At 44.4% G+C, this 18568-nt stretch overlaps 1 protein-coding gene across 8 annotated transcripts in view; it reads right to left on the minus strand.

The window, feature by feature from the left end:
- Positions 1-18322, minus strand: part of PPIP5K1 (diphosphoinositol pentakisphosphate kinase 1) — a 316383-nt gene extending 298061 nt beyond the window's left edge. For 7 of the 8 annotated variants that reach the window (XM_075345881.1, XM_075345880.1, XM_075345875.1 and 4 more), the window contains exon 1: positions 18271-18322. The gene's annotated coding sequence lies outside the window, so the exon portion shown is untranslated. The remainder of the gene's footprint in view (positions 1-18270) is intronic. The other variant, XM_075345872.1, reaches the window with a different exon arrangement.
- Positions 18323-18568: the final 246 nt, after the last annotated feature.

The following is an 18568-nucleotide window of genomic DNA, read 5'->3' on the forward strand; positions in this document are numbered from 1 at the left end:
TCCTATTCCCCTTATGAAAATTGGAAATCTGAGGCTAAAACAACATTTTAGTAGTAAAAATGTAATTATTTTTTCTTCACCGCCCAATATTATAATATTTTGTGACACACCTGTGATGTCAATATGCTCAATGCACGCCAAGATGAATTCATCGAGGGGTGTAGTTTGTAAAATGGGGTCACTTGTGGGGGGTGTCTGCTGTTCTGGCACCTCAGGGTTTGTGCCAATGTTACATGGCACCCGCAAACTTTTCCAGCAAATTCTGAAGCCCAATATGGGGCTCCTTCTCTTCTCAGCTTCTCAATGTAGTGCGGAGGCGGAGGGGACAGACCTGCTGCTGGTTTACACTTATCTAGTAAGTTTACTTATTTAGCTTGCTCTCTGCACCTTTGGCTTGTCGTATCTCTGTAACACAGCATCTTTTGGACAAGAGTGCCTAGAATCCTGTCAAGCATCTACTATCTTCGCAAGCAGTTAGGCTATGTGCGCACAGTGCGTTTTTCGCGCCGTTTTTCGGGTGCGTTTTTGTTCAGAAAACTGGATAGCTTTGCCTCACCAGCAAAGTCTACGAGTTTTCATTTTTGCTGTCTGCACACAGCGGTTTTTTTTTAGCTGCGTTTTTGTGGTGCCCACAAAAACGCAGCATGTCAATTATTTTTGCGTTTTTCACCCATTGAGTTCAATGAGATGTTCAAAAACGCAATGAAAAATGCAAATTGCAAATATAGCTGTGTTTTAGTGCGTTTCTATGACTAAAAACGCAGCTATAAACGCAAGGGGTGGGTAGTACAGCGACATGTCCAGGAAGAGGATTCCTTCTGTTGGTAAACACAGAAGCATGAATCCTTCCACTACCGCCACCGCTGCTTCTACCTCCCGTCCAGCGCCATGTCTGCTTCCGTCCTGCGCCATGTCTGGACGGGAGGTGGAAGCAGCTACGAAATCAAAAGTGAAAAGTAAAAAAAAAAAATAAAAACTGCCATACTCACCTGTCTGCAGACTCCCGGTACATGTCTGCTCCCAGCTCCTCTTCCCGGTTCCACAACCCCTGCTCCGGCTGTGTGCAGACTCCCGGGTACGTCCGATAGCTGCAGGACCTGCCGCTGATCAGCTGATGCGGTCACCTGACGCATGAGCTGATCGTATAATTCTCGCGGTGCGGCTGGCTTTTTACCGCCCGGTCGGCTTAAACTATCAGCTGATGCTATCAGGAGACCGCATTACTGATCACCGGCAGCTCCTGCACCGATCGGACAGGAGTCTGCACAAAAGTGAGTAGGTTTTTTTTGCACTGATGCATCAGCTGATTGTATAAACGGTTTTTATACAATCAGCTGATGTGTGATGTGATTCACGTCTTTGAACCTGACACCTCTTCTGATCGCTTTGCCTTCCAGCAAACTGATCAGATAATATTGGATCCGGATTGGACAGCGCGGGACCCTTGACCTAGGATTACTGCGGAGGGGGGTTCTTTATTTAATAAAGATGGAGTCACTAATTGTGTTGTGTTTCTAATAAATTTCTAATAAAAATATTTTTATTATTTGTGTGTGTTGTGTTTTTTTTTATCTTTACTAGAAATTCATGGTGGCCCTGTCTAATATTCGTGTGACACCATGAATTTCGGGATTAGGGCCAGCTGATAATACACAGCTAGCCCTAACCCTATTATTACCCAGCGAGCCACCCGGCATCAGGGCAGCTGGAAGAGTTGGATACAACGCCAGAAGATGGCGATTCTATGAAAGCGCCATTTTCTGGAGTGGCTGCGGACTGCATGGGCACCCTGCGCTGCTGATTCCAGTCCCCAGCTGCCTAGTTGTACCTGGCTGGACTCAAAAATTGTGCGAAGCTCACGTCTTTTTTTTTTTTTTTTAATTATTTCATGAAATTCATGAAATAATAATAAAAAAAAAAAAAAAGTGCTTCCCTATATTTTTGGTTCCCAGCTGGGTACAAATAGGCAGCTGGGGGTTTGGGGGCAGCCCGTACCTGCCTGCTGTACCTGGCTAGCATACAAAAATATGGCGAAGCCCACGTCGGTTTTTTTTGGGGCAAAAAACTCCTGCATACAGTCCTAGATGGAGCATGCTGAGTCTTGTAGTTCTGCAGCTGCTGTCTGCTCTCCTGCATACACTAGTGGATTAAGTATGCTGAGCCTTGTAGTTCTGCTCCCCCTGCCTCTCCCTCCAGCATACAGTCCTGGATGGAGGATGCTGAGCCTTATAGTTCTGCAGCTGCTGTCTGCTTTCCTGCATACACTAGGTGGAGAATGAAGAACATATTGAAGAAGGAGATGACATCAGATTTTTTTTTTTCTTCACCAATCTTTATTGGCATTGTTCCCTGAAAAAAAACGCATAAAAACGCTGTGAACAAAAACGCAGCAAAACGCAGCCATAAACGCACCAAAACGTGGTAAAAACGCATGCGTTTTTTGCAGGGCTGTGGAGTCGGTAAGCCAAACCTTCGACTCCGACTCCGACTCCTCAAATTCTCTTGCACCGACTCCGACTCCGGCTCCGACTCCGACTCCGGCTCCGACTCCTACATATATTGCTTAGTTAGGTGAAAAATTTATTGTAGTACATGAATATGTATATGTGAACATCAGACATTTAATAATTTTTATGATACGATAATCAAGATATTTGGATAGAACATAAAATATATTTATTGGAATACAACTTTAGAACACAAAAAACTGTAATAAATTGTAAATATGTAATACACTATGTAATATACAGTAGATTACATATATATCTTGTGTGTGTATATACACTGTGTGTATATATATATATATATATATATATATATATATATATATATATATATATATTACATATTTACAATTTATTAGTTTTTTGTGTTCTAAAGTTGTATTCCAATAAATATTTTATGTTCTATCCAAATATCTTGATTATTGTATCATAAAAACAATTAAATGTCTGATGTTCACATTGTACTACAATAAATTTTTCACTTAAATATAAGCATTATACTAAATGTTATTATTTAGTAAAATATTCAGCACATTCTGCATTGCACTCCTGTCCCCAATTTATTATATATTTTAGGAGTCGGAGTCGGTGCATTTTATACCGACTCCGACTCCGACTCCACCAAAATGAGCTCCGACTCCGACTCCGACTCCACGACTCCGACTCCGACTCCACAGCCCTGGTTTTTTGCCATGTTTTTTTGCCGCGGGTGTGTTTTTGTGCATTTTTTGCGGCAAAAACGCACAAAAACGCAGCGTCAAAAAAAATGCAGTGTGTGAACTTACCCTTACTGTGCTTTAATTCCCCTGCTATGTGTTGTAAAACTTCTTTAAAAGTAAAATTGCATCCCATATATTAAGTAAACTGTACTGCTATTACCAGATTATCTGGATTCATAAATATACATGTTATTTAGTGTTTATTGAGTCAGCATTTCTGTCCTAATTACACTGCAGCTTTCTGTATTTTACTGGTTAGAATTTTGTATTGTTTTAACTTAATGTGTCAATAAAAAGTAAATTTTTGATCAAACACGGTTTTCTATTGTTGTGCTATGTAAATCAAGAGTTTATGGCCATATATAACTTTACATCAGGTGTAATTGTACCTCAAAAGTAGTTCCCGATTGCCCAGAGGGAAATGGCACACTCAGTAAAAATTACACAACCAACTGTGTGGTCCATTTCTTTCTTATTACCCCTTATAAAAATTGAAAACTTGGGGCTAAAACAACATTTTAGTGAAAAAAAGTCATTATTGTTTCTTCACCGCCCAATGGTATAAAATTCTGTGGCACATCTGGAAGTCAATATGATCAGTGGACCCCTAGATGAATTCATTGAGGGGTGTAGTTTGTAGAATAGGGTCACTTGTTGGCGGGTAATCTTTCCTGGCATGTTAGGGGCTCTCTCAATGTGACATAGCACCCCCAATCCATTCCAACTATCGTATTTCCCCAAAAATTAGACACGGTCTTATTATTTATTTTTTTTTGCCCTGAAGAGCACTAGGTCTTATTTTTGGGGGAGGGCTTATTTTCGGGGAGACATGGTTTGGGGTAAGTTTACCCCCCAAATAATGCAGAACCTCCTTCCCAGGATCGTCATACTTACCAAACCCAGGGTGTCTGCATGGCTCCCAGGTCCTCCTGCGATCCTCGGCAGGAGCTCCCAGCAGGTGTGCTCCACATTCTCCCCTGCTTCTGCCCGACACTCACATCAGATCACACACACACACACACACACATCAGATTGCATACACTCACACACACACCACATGTCGCACATGCAATCGTTTGCGCACACACACTCACCACATCAGGTGATACTACTTGCTTCCAGCCAACAGGGGACTCTCTGCTCTCGTCTCTATGATGCGTTCCACCCGCAGGTCCTGGAAGCTCCACTGCACAATGCACAGCGTCACAGGTCCTTAAGCCGCCAAGAAGCAATCAATATCGCTGGATGTGTGCAATCTGATGTGTGATTGTGTGTGTGTGTGTGTGTGGGGGTGATCTTATGTGTGGGTGATCTGATGCATGGGTGATCTGATGCATGGGTGATCTGATGCATGGGTGATCTGATGTGTGTGTTTCGCCGCAGGTCATTGATGCATTCCCCTGCTCCCGGTCAGCGTCTGTTGAGTATGATTGCAGGGTCTTCTTTCTTTTGGGGGGTGTCTGCTTTCTATATGAAGTGTCCTACAGTATCTTTGACTTTTTTAGCTGCATGGACACTTCATTATTGAACCACGACTAGGTCTTATTTTCAGGGGATGTCTTATATTTAGGCCTTGCAGAAAACTCCTGCTAGGTCTTATTTTCGGGGGAGGTCTTGTTTCCAGGGAAACACATTAAATCTGAACCTTAACATGGCGATCCTTCCCTCATGAGCTTTGTATGCTACTTCAAAAGTAGTTTTCGACCATATATGGGGTATTCGCAAACGCAGGATAAATTGTGTAATACGTTGTAATGTCCATTTTTACTCTGGTTACCATTTTTAAAAAGTTAAACATTGGGGTCAAAGCAACTTTTTAGTGGAATTTTTCTTTTTTTTTATATTCCCAGCCTAATGTTATACACTTTCATGAATCATCTGAGGGTTAAAATTGCTCACTACACCCCTAGATGAATTAATTGAGAGGTGCAGTTTCCAGAATGGGTTTACTTTGGGGGGGGGGTTCAGCTGTTTTGGCATGTCAGGTGATCTTCAAATGTGTGACACAGCATACGCAAACCATTCCAGCCAAAATGGTAGTCCAAAATTCAAATAGCGCTCCTTCCCTTCACTGTCGTGCTGTGCACCCAAACAGTAGATTTCCACCACATATGAAGTATTGACATATTCATGAAAATTTGCATAACAAATTATATGCTCCATTTTCTCCTGTTACCCTTGTGAAAATTAAAAATGTGGGGTTAAAGCAACATATTTGTGGTAAAAATGTATTTTTCATTTTCACGGCTTAGCGTTCTAAAATTCTTTGAGACACTTGGGTTTTCAAGGTGCTCACAACAAATCTAGGTAAACTCCTTAAGGTTTCCAGTTTCCAAAATGGGGTCACTTGTGTGGGGTTTCCACTATTTCGGCACATCAGGGACACTGTAAACAGAAATGGAACATGGTGCCCCCTATCTATTCCAGCCAATTTTGCGTTCCAAAAGTCAAATGGCGCTCCTTCACTTCCAAGCCCTGCCATGCATCCAAACATGTAAACAAGAGGACAAGGAGTATATGTGCGAAAACTAGACAATTTTATTAAATACTAAAAAACCACAATAGACAATTAAAAACATGATAAGACATCACCAAAATGAATCATCTGGGGGAATATAGAGATTGTTACACAGACAGAATTGTTACACAGACAGGGATGGTCTCAGGAAAACCACCAAAATCACTCAAGATATACGTAAATCCTATAGATAAATCGATCACAGTGTGATTAATTGCATTAAAATCTCAATCAGGTGAATCTTGAGACCCCCGGTCAGTGTTAGAGTATAACAAACTGAAGGTATAAAGACTAACCAGGACCATATAAATAAATGGCAAGCGGTAACTAAAAGGCCCAATGCAGGAGTAATCCCATATAGACTATATCTAAGCAAATCAACCGTTCAATATAGTCCCCAACAAATGGAAAAGTAAATACCTGGAAGTCAGATGGATTAAAAGTTAAACCTTCAGTTTGGAAGACCCCCCCAGTGAGGAACCTAGACTTCATCGACGTGCGTTTCGCATGGTACAAGAGCTTTTTCAAGATGGAGAGGCCCCTCCATCTTGAAAAAAATTGTGTTTTTTTCATATTTAATAAAATTGTCTAGTTTTTGCACATATACTCCTTGTCCTCTTGTTTACATATATATCACTGAGTAGTGCAGTCTGGGGTGTTGGTCCCTTGTGACCACCTCTCAGTATAATCGCCTCTGGTTCTAAATGTCGAGGTTTTTGTACTTGACATGCATCCAAACAGTAGTTTACCAACACATATGGGGTATCAATGTACTCATGAGATACAACAAATTTTATGATCCATGTTATCCTGTTACCCTTGTGGAAATAAATAAATTGGGCTACAGCAACATTTTTGTGATTAAAACTGTATTTTTTCATTTTCATGGATCAACATTATAAAATTCTGTGGAGCACCTGGGGGCTCACACATTTAGAAAAATTCCTTTAGGGACGTACTTTCCAAAATGGGGTCACTTGTGGGGAGTTTCCAATATTTAGGCAGATAAACGGCTTGGCAAACGCGACATATCATCTATGTATTTCAGCCAATTTTGCGCTCCAAAACTCAAATAGCGCTCCCTCCCTTCTGAGCCCCGCCGTGTGCCCAAAAGGTTTCCCACCACATATTGAGTATCCCTGAATTCAGGAAAAATTGCACAACAAATTGTATTATCTATTTTCTAACGTTACCCTTGTGAAAATAAAAAAAAATTGGAGTTAAAGCAACATAGAGCTGCTTTAAACAATCGGTAATTTTCTCATGGTCGCTTTAACCATTTAAGTGCTACCTCTTAGGGTCTTGGCCCTGGCATGCCGCTCAGCAGTCCCTTTCCCTACAAGCTTTTCCCATTCCATCTATTCCCATTCTAACCTCATAACCTAGATCTATTTTCGCTTGCTAAAGCTCAGCTTATGTTGTTAATCATTCAGAAGAATGTCTTCACTGTCTACTGTTCACAAGAACGAAAACAAAGTGAAAACCACAACCCATAAAATATGCACTATGCGTGACTTCATAATACACATCAGTGTGACATACAGCACTTTGAAACAGTATGCTTTCTAAATTACAGAAACAAAACGGACTTCTTGTTGTAAACCCCATTGATACATGATATACGACACAGAAGGAGAGCTAGTAAGGGAACAAAAACAAAGAATGGGCTACAAGACCTACACTTTACTAATAAACAGGGATGTATTTAGGGGGTACATGGGCATGTGTCCTGACCACACTATTTAAATACTGTGTAGGGACACACCCACAACTGGTAACACCCACATATCAATTTATGCATAGATTTTTTCGTAGCAATAACAAACTTTTAAAAAAAGAATCTTCAGAACTGTTGATTAGTGATCAATAGGTATTTATGAGAACAGTTGTCTTAGGAAGGTTAACAGTTCTAACGCCCATACTGGCGTCCCCGCGCTCTCCTGCCCCTTTCTCCGGACGGGGACACCGTCACTCTCACCTTCCCATCCACGCTGCCACATCCGCGGTCCCTGCTGCTGTCTCTCGGGGCCTGCGTATGTCGCACATGCCTCCTGGTAGTGTCTTTAGGATGCGTGCGGACACGTCCCCTTTCTTAAAGGACCAGTACACTCTAACCTGGAAGAATTGCTCAGACTATTGCTGAGAGGGAGCAGGTATTTAAGACACCCTCCCCTAAAGGAAGGTGTCTTGTGCTGCCACTGCTGATGCTGTGCTGTATTGCTGATTTGTGTTCCAGTGCATGACTATACCGGTCGCTCCTGCTGCAACTATCCACACTGGCTGCTCCTACGTCCATCCATACCGGCAGAACCTACAATACCGGGGGCTGGTCCTACTATCAGATACTGGTTTTGTCCATATCTGTGGTACCAGCTGCCGAGTTACTGTGATCCCCTGGGGCTGCCCTTGTCGGCTACCTACCAGCATTTTGCGATTTAGTGTAGACTCAGTAGCCGTTCAGGTATGCTACCTCATGTCAGTGATTGGTGCCTCGGTCCAGTGGATCCACTAACCCCTTGCTCACCCCACGAGCATTACAACAGATTTTCTTTAATTAGGCATTTTAAGAAGTTAAGTAACCCCTGCCCCACATTAAATGTGACTATATATATTTGAAATGTACCAGAAGTGTACATACACTATCTAAAAAGACACATCTGCATGTTTTTCTCACTATCTGACATGAAAACAGAATAAGCCTTTCCAGTTTTAGGTCAATTAGGAACCAAAATTATTTATATTTGCCAAATGCCAGTATAATGAGAGGGAGAGAGAGACTGTTTCAAGGCATTTTTATTACTTTCTGCAAAGTCAAAAGTTTACATACATTTCATTATTATTTGGTACCATTGCTCTTAAACTGTATAACTTGGGTCAAACGTATTGGATATCCTTCCACAAGGATCTCACAATAGTTGGTAGCAATTTGGGCCCATTCCTGCTTACACAACTGGTGTAACTGAGCCATGTTTCACTGTGGATAATGACACAATCTTACCAGCTTCCACCAGCATCTTCACAAGTTGTTTTGCTTTTGTTCTTGCTTGATAAGCAGATGTCTGACCAAAGCACATTCAACTCTGGTGCACAGAACCCGTCTCCTTCCTGAGCGGTATGATGGCTGGACAATACATTCCCATTTTGTTTGTCTTGGCATATAATTGTTTGTACAGATGAATGAGGCTCCTTCAGGTAACTGGAAATTGCACCAAAGGATGAACCAGACTTGTGCAAGTCCACAATTCTCTTCCTAAGATCTTGAATGATTTATTTTGACTTTCCCATGATCCTACACAAAGAAGCAGTGTGTTTCAGGTGTGCATGAAAATACATCCACAGGTGTGTTTCTGATTCACTCAGATGTTGCCAATAAACCTATCAGAAGCTTCCAAAGACATGACATCATCATATTGGCTGTTTCATATTGTTTAAAGGCATAATACTCTTAATGTATGTAAACTTTGCAGAAAGTAATAAAAATGCCTTTAAACATTCTCCCTCTCTCTCACTCATTATTCTGGCATTTGGCAAATATAATAAATTTTAGTTCCTAATTGACCTAAAACGGGGAAATGTTTATTCTGATTTCATGTCAGATAGTGAGGAAAAACATGCAGATGTGTCTTTTTAGATAGTGTATGTAAACTTCTTGCTTCAAGTTAACTGTATTTCTAATATACAGTCACTATACATAATGAGCTCCGTACTTCTGCGGCAAGATCTGTCCTTGACATTGGTGCCTCATTAGTATTTCCAAAATGGTCACTGCAGAGTCCAGGGAAGCAATGTGGGAACGCTAAGGCCTTGTGCACACACTGCGTTTTAGCGCGTTTTTTGGGTGAAGTTTTGGTCCCAAAACTGCATGCATTTGCTTCCCCATGAAAGTCTAAGGCCTTGTGCGCACTAGGCGTTTTTGCCGCGTTCCCCAGCAATGTCAATGGGTTTTCAGAAGTGCTGTCTGCACACAGCGTTTTTTTTTAGCTGCGTTTTTGTGGTGACCACAAAAACGCAACATGTCAATTATTTCTGCGTTTTTCACTGCGTTTTTCACCCATTGAGTTCAATGAGATGTTCAAAAACGCAATGAAAAAGGCACATTGCAAATATAGCTGCGTTTCTATGACTAAAAACGCAGCTATAAACGCAAGGGGTGGGTACTACAGTGACGTGTACAGGAAGAGGATTCCTTCTGTTGGTAAACACAGAAGCATGAATCCTCCCGGTACCGTCACCGCTGCGTCCACAACCCGCCCGGTGCCATGTCAGCTCCGTGCGGCGCCATGTCTGGGCGGGAGGTGGAGGCAGCGGCGAAAACCAAAGTGAACAGTAGAAAAAAAAAATGTCATATATACTCACCTGTCTGCAGGGTCCCGGTGCCATGTCCGCTCCTGTCCCGGTCCCGCCGCTCTGGCTGTGTGCAGTCTCCCCGGGGCAGGACCTTGCTTGCAGGACCTGGCGGTGGATCACCTGATGCAGTCACCTGACGCATCAGGTGATCGTAATTCTCGCGGTGTCGCCCGGCCGGCTATCAGCTGATCCTGCCGTCAGGGGACTTCATCAGCTGATTACCGGCAGCTCTGGCAGCGATGGGACAGGATCAGACTCTCATCCGATCGCTGCAGGAGCTGCCGGTAATAATCAGCACAGCACATAAGTGAGTATTATTTTTTTTTTTTTTTGCACCGATGCATCAGCTGATTGTATAATCGGCTTTTATACAATCGGCTGATGTGTGATGTGATTCACGTAGTTTAACCTGACACATCATCTGATCGCTTTGCCTTCCAGCAAACGATCAGATGATATTGGATCCAGATTGGACGGCGCGGGACCCTGACCCAGGATTACTGCGGAGGGGGGTTTATTTCAATAAAAATGGAGTCACTAATTGTGTTGTGTTTTATTTCTAATAAAAATATTTTTCTGTGTGTTGTTTTTTTTTTTTTTATCATTACTAGAAATTCATGGTGGCCATGTCTAATATTGGCGTGACACCATGAATTTCGGGCTTAGGGCTAGCTGATAATATACAGCTAGCCCTAACTCCATTATTACCTAGCTAGCCACCCGGCATCAGGGCAGCTAGAAGAGTTGGATACAGCGCCAGAAGATGGCGCTTCTATGAAAGCGCCATTTTCTGGGGTGGCTGCGGACTGCAATTCGCAGTGGGGGTGCCCAGAGATCTTGGGCACCCTGCACTGTGGATTCCAATCCCCAGCTGCCTAGTTGTACCCGGCTGGACTCAAAAATTAGGCGAAGCCCACGTCATTTTTTTTTTTTTTAATTATTTCATGAAATTCATGAAATAATTAAAAAAAAAGGGCTTCTCTATATTTTTGGTTCCCAGCCGGGTACAAATAGGCAGCTGGGGGTTGGGGGCAGCCCGTACCTGCCTGCTGTACCCGGCTAGCATACAAAAATATGGCGAAGCCCATGTCATTTTTTTTTTCTTTTTGGGCAAAAAACTGCATACACTAGTGAATGGAGGATGCTGAGACTTGTAGTTCTGCAGCTGCTGTCTGCTCTCCTGCATACACTAGTTCTGCAGCTGTCTGCTCTCCTGCATACAATGAACATTTTGAAGAAGGAAATGACATCAGACTTTTTTTTTTTTTTTTTCATCAACAATCTTTAATGGCATTGTGCACTGATTAAAAACGCAGTGAGCAAAAACGCAGCAAAAAACGCACCAAATCGCAGCAAAAACGCATGCGTTTTTGCCGCGTTTTTTTAGCCGCGGGTGCGTTTTTTGAGACAAAAACGCACATAAAAACGCAGCGTGAAAAAAACGCCTAGTGCGCACATACCCTAAGAGATTTCAGTTTTTCTCTCCGCATGTTGCAGCTTTTCTTGGCTGCATCTTTATGGCAACCACAAAGATGCAGCATGTCAATTTTTTCTGCGTTTTTGCCGGCGTTTTTAAGCCCTTCCAGTCAATAGATTTGACTTAAAAAAACGCAGTAGGCAAAAATGCGGTAAAAAACGCAGTAAAACATAGCAAAAAAATGTATACCAAAAATGTATACCGATGGTGCGTTTTTTTGGGCCCAAAAACGTGTATCTTTGTGGTCACCTTCATCAGCGCCAGTCCATCCCACAATAGTGGAAAAGCAGGAGATGGAGCTGAGAACAGAAGACTGCTGTAAAGAGAACCCGTCATCACAATTTAGTATGTTAGAGTAACGGTATGGCCATAATAGCGCTGTTGTACTGATTTAATAGATATCAGTAGTGAAAAATCAGCTTCTGGTTGCTCTGTAATCGACATTTCAAGTTTGGGTGTCATAAGGTTTCAGTGCATTGGTGCAGAAATGTGGCTAAGGTTTTCGGCTCTGCTCTGGCCCCATCCACCTTCCTCTGGGGTCTCGTCATTGATCTGAGATCTGAATCTGTGCATGCGCTGCCACCCATAAAATTTACAGAAGACCGCCAAGAGATGAATGTCGCCATCAGCGCCATTTTACTAAAGACCACCGGGAGATGAATCTACACAAGCACCATCCACGGTAAGACCGGTGCCAGCGCAAACTATAAAAAAAGAAGGCATATACAGAGACCAGGGGCAGAGCCAAAGGCCCTATCCACAGTCCAACTCCAATGCACCAAAGCCTTATTGCAACCAAACTTAAAATGTGTATTACAGAAGAACCAGAGTACAAATTTCTTACCTAAAGCTATCTATTCAAACTGTATAACTGCGCCATTATGGCCCAGCCTTTACTCTGACATGCAAAATCGCGATGACAGGTTCTCTTTAAGGTTCTCACTTACAAAGCGCTAATTTGCTGACGATGATGAACATATTTTAATTATTTTGAATGATTGTTTTTAAAACAGCACCTTGTTAATTTTTGCGCAAGATATCAGCTTGGACTTCGCCCTTTGGAAGGGGAAATGTGCAAAGCTTTTCTACAGGAAAATCACCCTTCAACTCAATCCATTTCTCATCACTGCGGATTCTGCTTTGGATTTTCCAAAAAGAAAGGTCCACAATGGACACAGTAAGGCTGGTTTCACACATCAGTTTTTTGGCATCAGGCACGATCCAGCGAAAAAACTGATGCGCAGGCGAAAAAACGGATCAGTTGCATCAGTTTTTCCATCAGTTCCTTCAGTTTTTTGACAGATCCGGTGTGATTCTGAGCATGCTCAGTTCAAAAAACCGGATCCGTTTTTTGCCGCATTACGCCGGATCCGGTGTCCATAGGCTTCCATTATAACACACGCCGTACGGCGCCAGATCTGGCGCAATCCATTTTTATTTTTGCCAGACACAAAAACGTTTACTTCAACGTTTCATCCGGCCACTGGACAAGTACGGCAAAAAATGGATGAAACGTAAGGCCATCCGGCGCTAATGAAAGTCTATGGGGGAAAAAACGGATCCGGCGGCAACAGACGCCGGATCCGTTTTTTTTTTAGTTTTTGCCGGATTTTGCCTGATGGCAAAAAAACTGATGTGTGAAAGTAGCCTAAGTGGGAACGTAACATAAGAGTCTACTGTGGAATTCTGAAAAGTGTATGCACATCTAGTAAGTATAAAAACACACCATAAAAACATTTGCTAAGACCAGATTTTCCAACATTAATCAAAACGCAGCCACAGTAAAGTGCCCCACAAGCCTGGACAATATGCTGTATTATCGCAATATAATCTCCATCCCAAATGGCTCCATAATTCCAACAAACCATCAGGAGAGAAGAGACATACGTGCCATTTATGATGTAGTTACCATAGATCAGGGTTCCCCAACTCCAGTCCTCGAGGGCCGCCAACAGTGCATCTTTTCAGGATTTCCTTAGCATTGCATGGGTGTTGGAATCATCAACTGTGCAGGTGATTAAATTATCACATGTGCAATACTAAGGAAATCCTGAAAACATGCACTGTTGGCGGCCCTTGAGGACTGGAATTGGAGACCCATGCCGTAGATCATGGAAGATTACCTAATACTGGATAAAATTGTAGCAAATGTCAGCTGAAGGAAGTATAAAAGGGGTTTTCCGCTCTTTATTAAAGGGGTTGTCCACTACTCGGACAATCCCTTCTCATTTCTGTATGTTTCCTCAATTAAAATAACACTTATCACTCCGCTGCCGACGCTGTTCCAGCAGTGTTGCACAGTCTTTCCCAGGATAGCGTAACTATGTGACATCACAAGATCCCAGCGGCCAATGAGCAGCCATTTCACACTTCCCGGCTATGGACGCATTAGAACATCCTGAGGAAGAGAGAGAGCAGCGGCACTAACTAGAGATGAGCGAGTACCGAAATATTCGCCATCGCTATACTTGTAACGAGTACTTTGTAATACTCAAGTATTCGTTCCGAATAGCGAGTACAAGGCAAGTCAATGGGAAATGCGAGTAATTTTCTGCTGGAACCGACAAAGAGGTCTGGGGGCCTGAGGAAAAGGCTGAAATGGATGGGAAAGTGATGAAACTGAATGGGGAGAGCCTGGAGAACATGCCTGCATGCATTTCTGACCCACATATGGGTCGTTCTCTCTCTTTCGTTCTCTCTCTCTTGCTCCGGTGATTGGTAAGTATGAAGCGCGGCAAGCCAATCCCAGTAATGCCACAACCAAGATGGCTGCAGCATTACTGTGATTGGTTAAGAATCCCAGCATGTTTAGTGGATGAAAATCGGGCGCCAAACCTGCCGGGCGGGACATACAAATACAGCGAGGCGAGTACACAAAAACTTGCAATGCAACGAGTAACCCGAATACCATACTATCCGTGCGAGTAGCGAATGGCAATGATTACATTCACTCATCACTAGCACTAACTTATTCCGGATGTAAGTGATTTGTCCCAAGGTTGTGAGAACGAAGTGGCCACTGATTGACAGCAAGGATCGTGTGATATCACATAGTTACGCAATCCCAGGAGAGAGAGTGTTAACACCGCTGGAACAGCGCTGGCACCGGAGGCAAGTATAAGTGTTCTTATTTTAAATTGGGGAAACATACGGACTGAGAGTAGTGGAGAACCCCTTTAAAAGTTAAAAATGGGACGTATCCTGATAAAAGAACCTATACTTTTCCCTGGAATCCCTCTTTGCTCCACTGAACAATGAGGATGTGATATGAGCCACTTTGTTCCTTTTCAATAAACCTTTATCTCCTGATAAAGTTTAGTATGAAAAAAAAAAAACACCAGTATACTCACCATCCTCCGGTCCACGGTAACTTTTCCCCATTGTTCTTGGTGTCTGGCATTGGTTCTGGTGCTGACATCCCGTTAAAAAACATAATACAGTGAGCTCAGCGGCTCTGAGTGTGGCCGCTCCATCTTCTCTGGCAGCGCCACTGAGCTGTCAATGTGGCAGCCAATGTCAGACACAGAGTAGCAGCGGAGACTCACCAGTGGACCGGGGGGTGGTGAGTACAGCGCGGTCAGGTTTTTTACATCAAAGTGTGCCTAGTGGCACAGATTTGTTGAAAGAGGACACCCCTTTTAAGGCTGGAATCACACTTGCGAGTGTAATATCGGACCGAGTCTCATGCTAGAAAGTAGGATGAGCTCTGTCCGAGTGTTGATCAGTGTGCAATGCAACTGCAATGCGATTCTGTGATTTTTCTCATGATTGCAGTTCATGTGCAATCCATATGGGATCCGTTTTTATTCTCAGCAACTATGTCATCTGCCATTCAGCTCTGCTACATGGCCGCTGACAGCAGACACAGACAGAGCCGCGCGATCAGAATGAACTCGGATGAACTTCACCCGACTTCATTGTCATCCTGCGGCTCTGTGTGTCATGGCCTGATTTTCAGTCACCAGTGAAGGACTCACCGGTGACCGCAAATCCCCTGAGTGACAGTGATCTGCACGATCAGCGCTGCCGTCACTGACGCTACCCGCAGCCACAGCAGAAGTCCTCACGCTGAGATCTGTGGCCACGGGTAACCTGAGTTACGTCATCGCTGATAGTGCGACTCACTTCAGTGACTCCGGGAAGTTCACAGAGAGAGGTTGTGGTCTGTGCCGCTCTCTGTCAGTTTCTGATGTTGCAGAGCTGAAAGCGTCGTGGGACCTCTGTGGATTATGTCGGATCTGGAGGGGTATTTGGGGACTTGAATAAAGTGGTGAAAGAGGGTGGGGTTTTTTTGTCATTTATTTCAAATAAAAGATATTCGGGTCTATGTCTTTATTTCCTTTAACTTACAGGTTAATCATGGAAGGTATCTCAGGGAGACGCCTGCCATGATTAACCTAGGACTTAGTGGCAGCTATGGGCTGCCATTAACTCATTACCCCGATTGCCACCGCACCAGGGCAATTCAGGATGAGCCAGGTACAGTCCCGGGACTGTTCCATCTACTGTAATGGATGCGGCAATTCCACACGGCTGCTGGCTGATACTGTTAGGGTGGAGGGCTCTCCATAACGTGGCGCTCCCCATCCTGACAATACCAGCCTCCAGCCGTATGGCTTTACCCTGGCTGGTATGAGAATAGGGGGGACCCGCACGCTGTTTTTTTTTTAATTATTTAATTTACTGCATGATATAGACCCGCCCACCGACAGCTTTGATTGGTTGCAGTAAGATAGCTGTCACTCAACGTGGGGGCGTGTCTGACTGCAACCAATCATAGGCGCCGGTGGGCAGGGAAAGCAGGGAGTACCAGATTGAATAATGAGCGGCCGGCTTTTTCAAAAGAGGAAAGGCCGGAGCTTTGTGACAGCCGTGCAGCGCCGCGCTGGCGATCGGTGAATATGAGAGGGAGGAGAGACTGACCGACAGAGAGAGAGACTGACAGAGAGACTGACAGAGAGAGAGACCGACAGAGAGAGACACACTGACAGAGACATAGACACACTGACAGAGAGAGAGACACACTGACAGAGAGAGAGACAGACTGACAGAGAGAGAGACAGACTGACAGAGAGAGAGAGAGACTGACAGAGAGAGAGACAGACTGACAGAGAGAGACAGACTGACAGAGAGACAGACTGACAGAGAGACAGACTGACAGAGAGAGACAGACTGACAGAGAGAGACAGACTGACAGAGAGAGACAGACTGACAGAGAGAGACAGACTGACAGAGAGAGACAGACTGACAGAGAGAGACAGACTGACAGAGAGACAGACTGACAGAGAGACAGACTGACAGAGAGACAGACTGACAGAGAGACAGACTGACAGAGAGACAGACTGACAGAGAGACAGACTGACAGAGAGACAGACTGACAGAGACAGATTGCCCGACATTGACAGACCTCACTCATTTCCAGTGTTTTCTGCAACATGTGATAAATGTATTCAGAAAAACGCATGTCACTAGGATGGTGTATGTGCCATCCGTGTGACAGACGTTCATTTTAAAGCACCCATAGACTTGCATTGGGGAGACGCCTGAAAAACTCACCAAAACGCAGCATGCTGCGATTTTTTTTCTCAGTCCGATTTGGCAGATTATAGCAGATGGGAGCTGCGTCATTGATTAACATTGGTCCTTGTGCAATGCGAGAATTTCTCACATTGCACTCGTGCGAGTTAATCGCAAGTGTGAAGCTGGTCTTATGGTTAAAATTGCAGTGCTTCTCTAAGCAAGAAACTTTACAACTTTCATCTCAAGAATGGAAGGATATTTAATTGTTTACTCTTCGTTGCCTTGGTTACTGCTGCTCTGTCAGCCATGGCCCAGTGCTTACAAGCCCGATGGAGTATGGACGCTCTACACTGAAGCTGGCCAGACGCTGGAGAATACGGTTAGCTCCGAGCCCGCCCACCCTCCGTGCCCTACTGTTCTCTGAAACAAAACAGCCTATTAAAGGCACATCAGGAGAGCTGTTTGGGCCGCCAGTGACATCGATATCACTGGTCTGAACTGTCAATAAAGCAACAACGCATAGACCCCACCTCCAAGCAAGAAGGAAGCCGGGGAGGGGCGCTCCTGCCACAGACCACACAACCCCTAATAGATTAATGCACATAGCATATCACTGCGCCCATCTGAGAAGACGGACAGCGCCGTACAGGAGGCCTCATATTGTGGATCCAGTTTGTGCTCCCTTTTGGCGTTGTCCATCTTTTTAGACTTTGGATTCGGTTTGCTGCATTAAACTCAATGGCTCCGCAGGGGACGGGGCATCTGATCCTGAGCGTACGGCAAATGCTGTGTGAACAGTCACCAAGACGCGTCTACCATTCACTGACAGCAAGCAGAGGTGAGGAAGGGAAATGCATATAGGAAAATCACAGCAAAGCCAAGACTGGGAGTGACTGGGTCTGACGGGGCCACTGACAGCCCTGAGAGTGCTCAGTGCAGTGCCAGAGCCCACCGCGGGGGGCGCACTGTGCAGCACCGGGCTGTAGAGCCGGGCACAGGGCTTCCGCTATAAATAGGCACAGAGTGCCGCTGGTTTATATGGGCACTGACTTGTATGACATGAACTCATGCACGGAGCAGCCGGGGCTCAGTCCTGCACCGGCCGCCGCACTGCGCCCCACTGCTCTGCCGCCAGGTATAACGTATGATTGTTATTTACACCGGCTGTCGCCTCCAGTCACTGACCTGCCTCCTCCGCCTGCACCAGCCTAACCCGACTATCAGACGGACAAGGAACAGCAGCCAATACTATGACACGGACAAGAAACAGCAGCCAATACTATGACACGGACAAGAAACAGCAGCCAATAGAAAGCCCGGAATCTACCAATAGGCGTCAAGAAGAGGCATGACAAGCAACTAGCGAGTCTGGCTGCACTGTGCGCTCAGCAACCCAAGATTACTGCTAGCGACCTGTAGCTGGTGACACAGTGCGCATGCTCCGCAGGTCCCTGGGGCTGGGGGGCAGATATGCTGCCGCACA

The sequence above is a fragment of the Anomaloglossus baeobatrachus genome, chromosome 4 (assembly GCF_048569485.1).
Source record: "Anomaloglossus baeobatrachus isolate aAnoBae1 chromosome 4, aAnoBae1.hap1, whole genome shotgun sequence".
NCBI lineage: Eukaryota > Metazoa > Chordata > Amphibia > Anura > Aromobatidae > Anomaloglossus > Anomaloglossus baeobatrachus.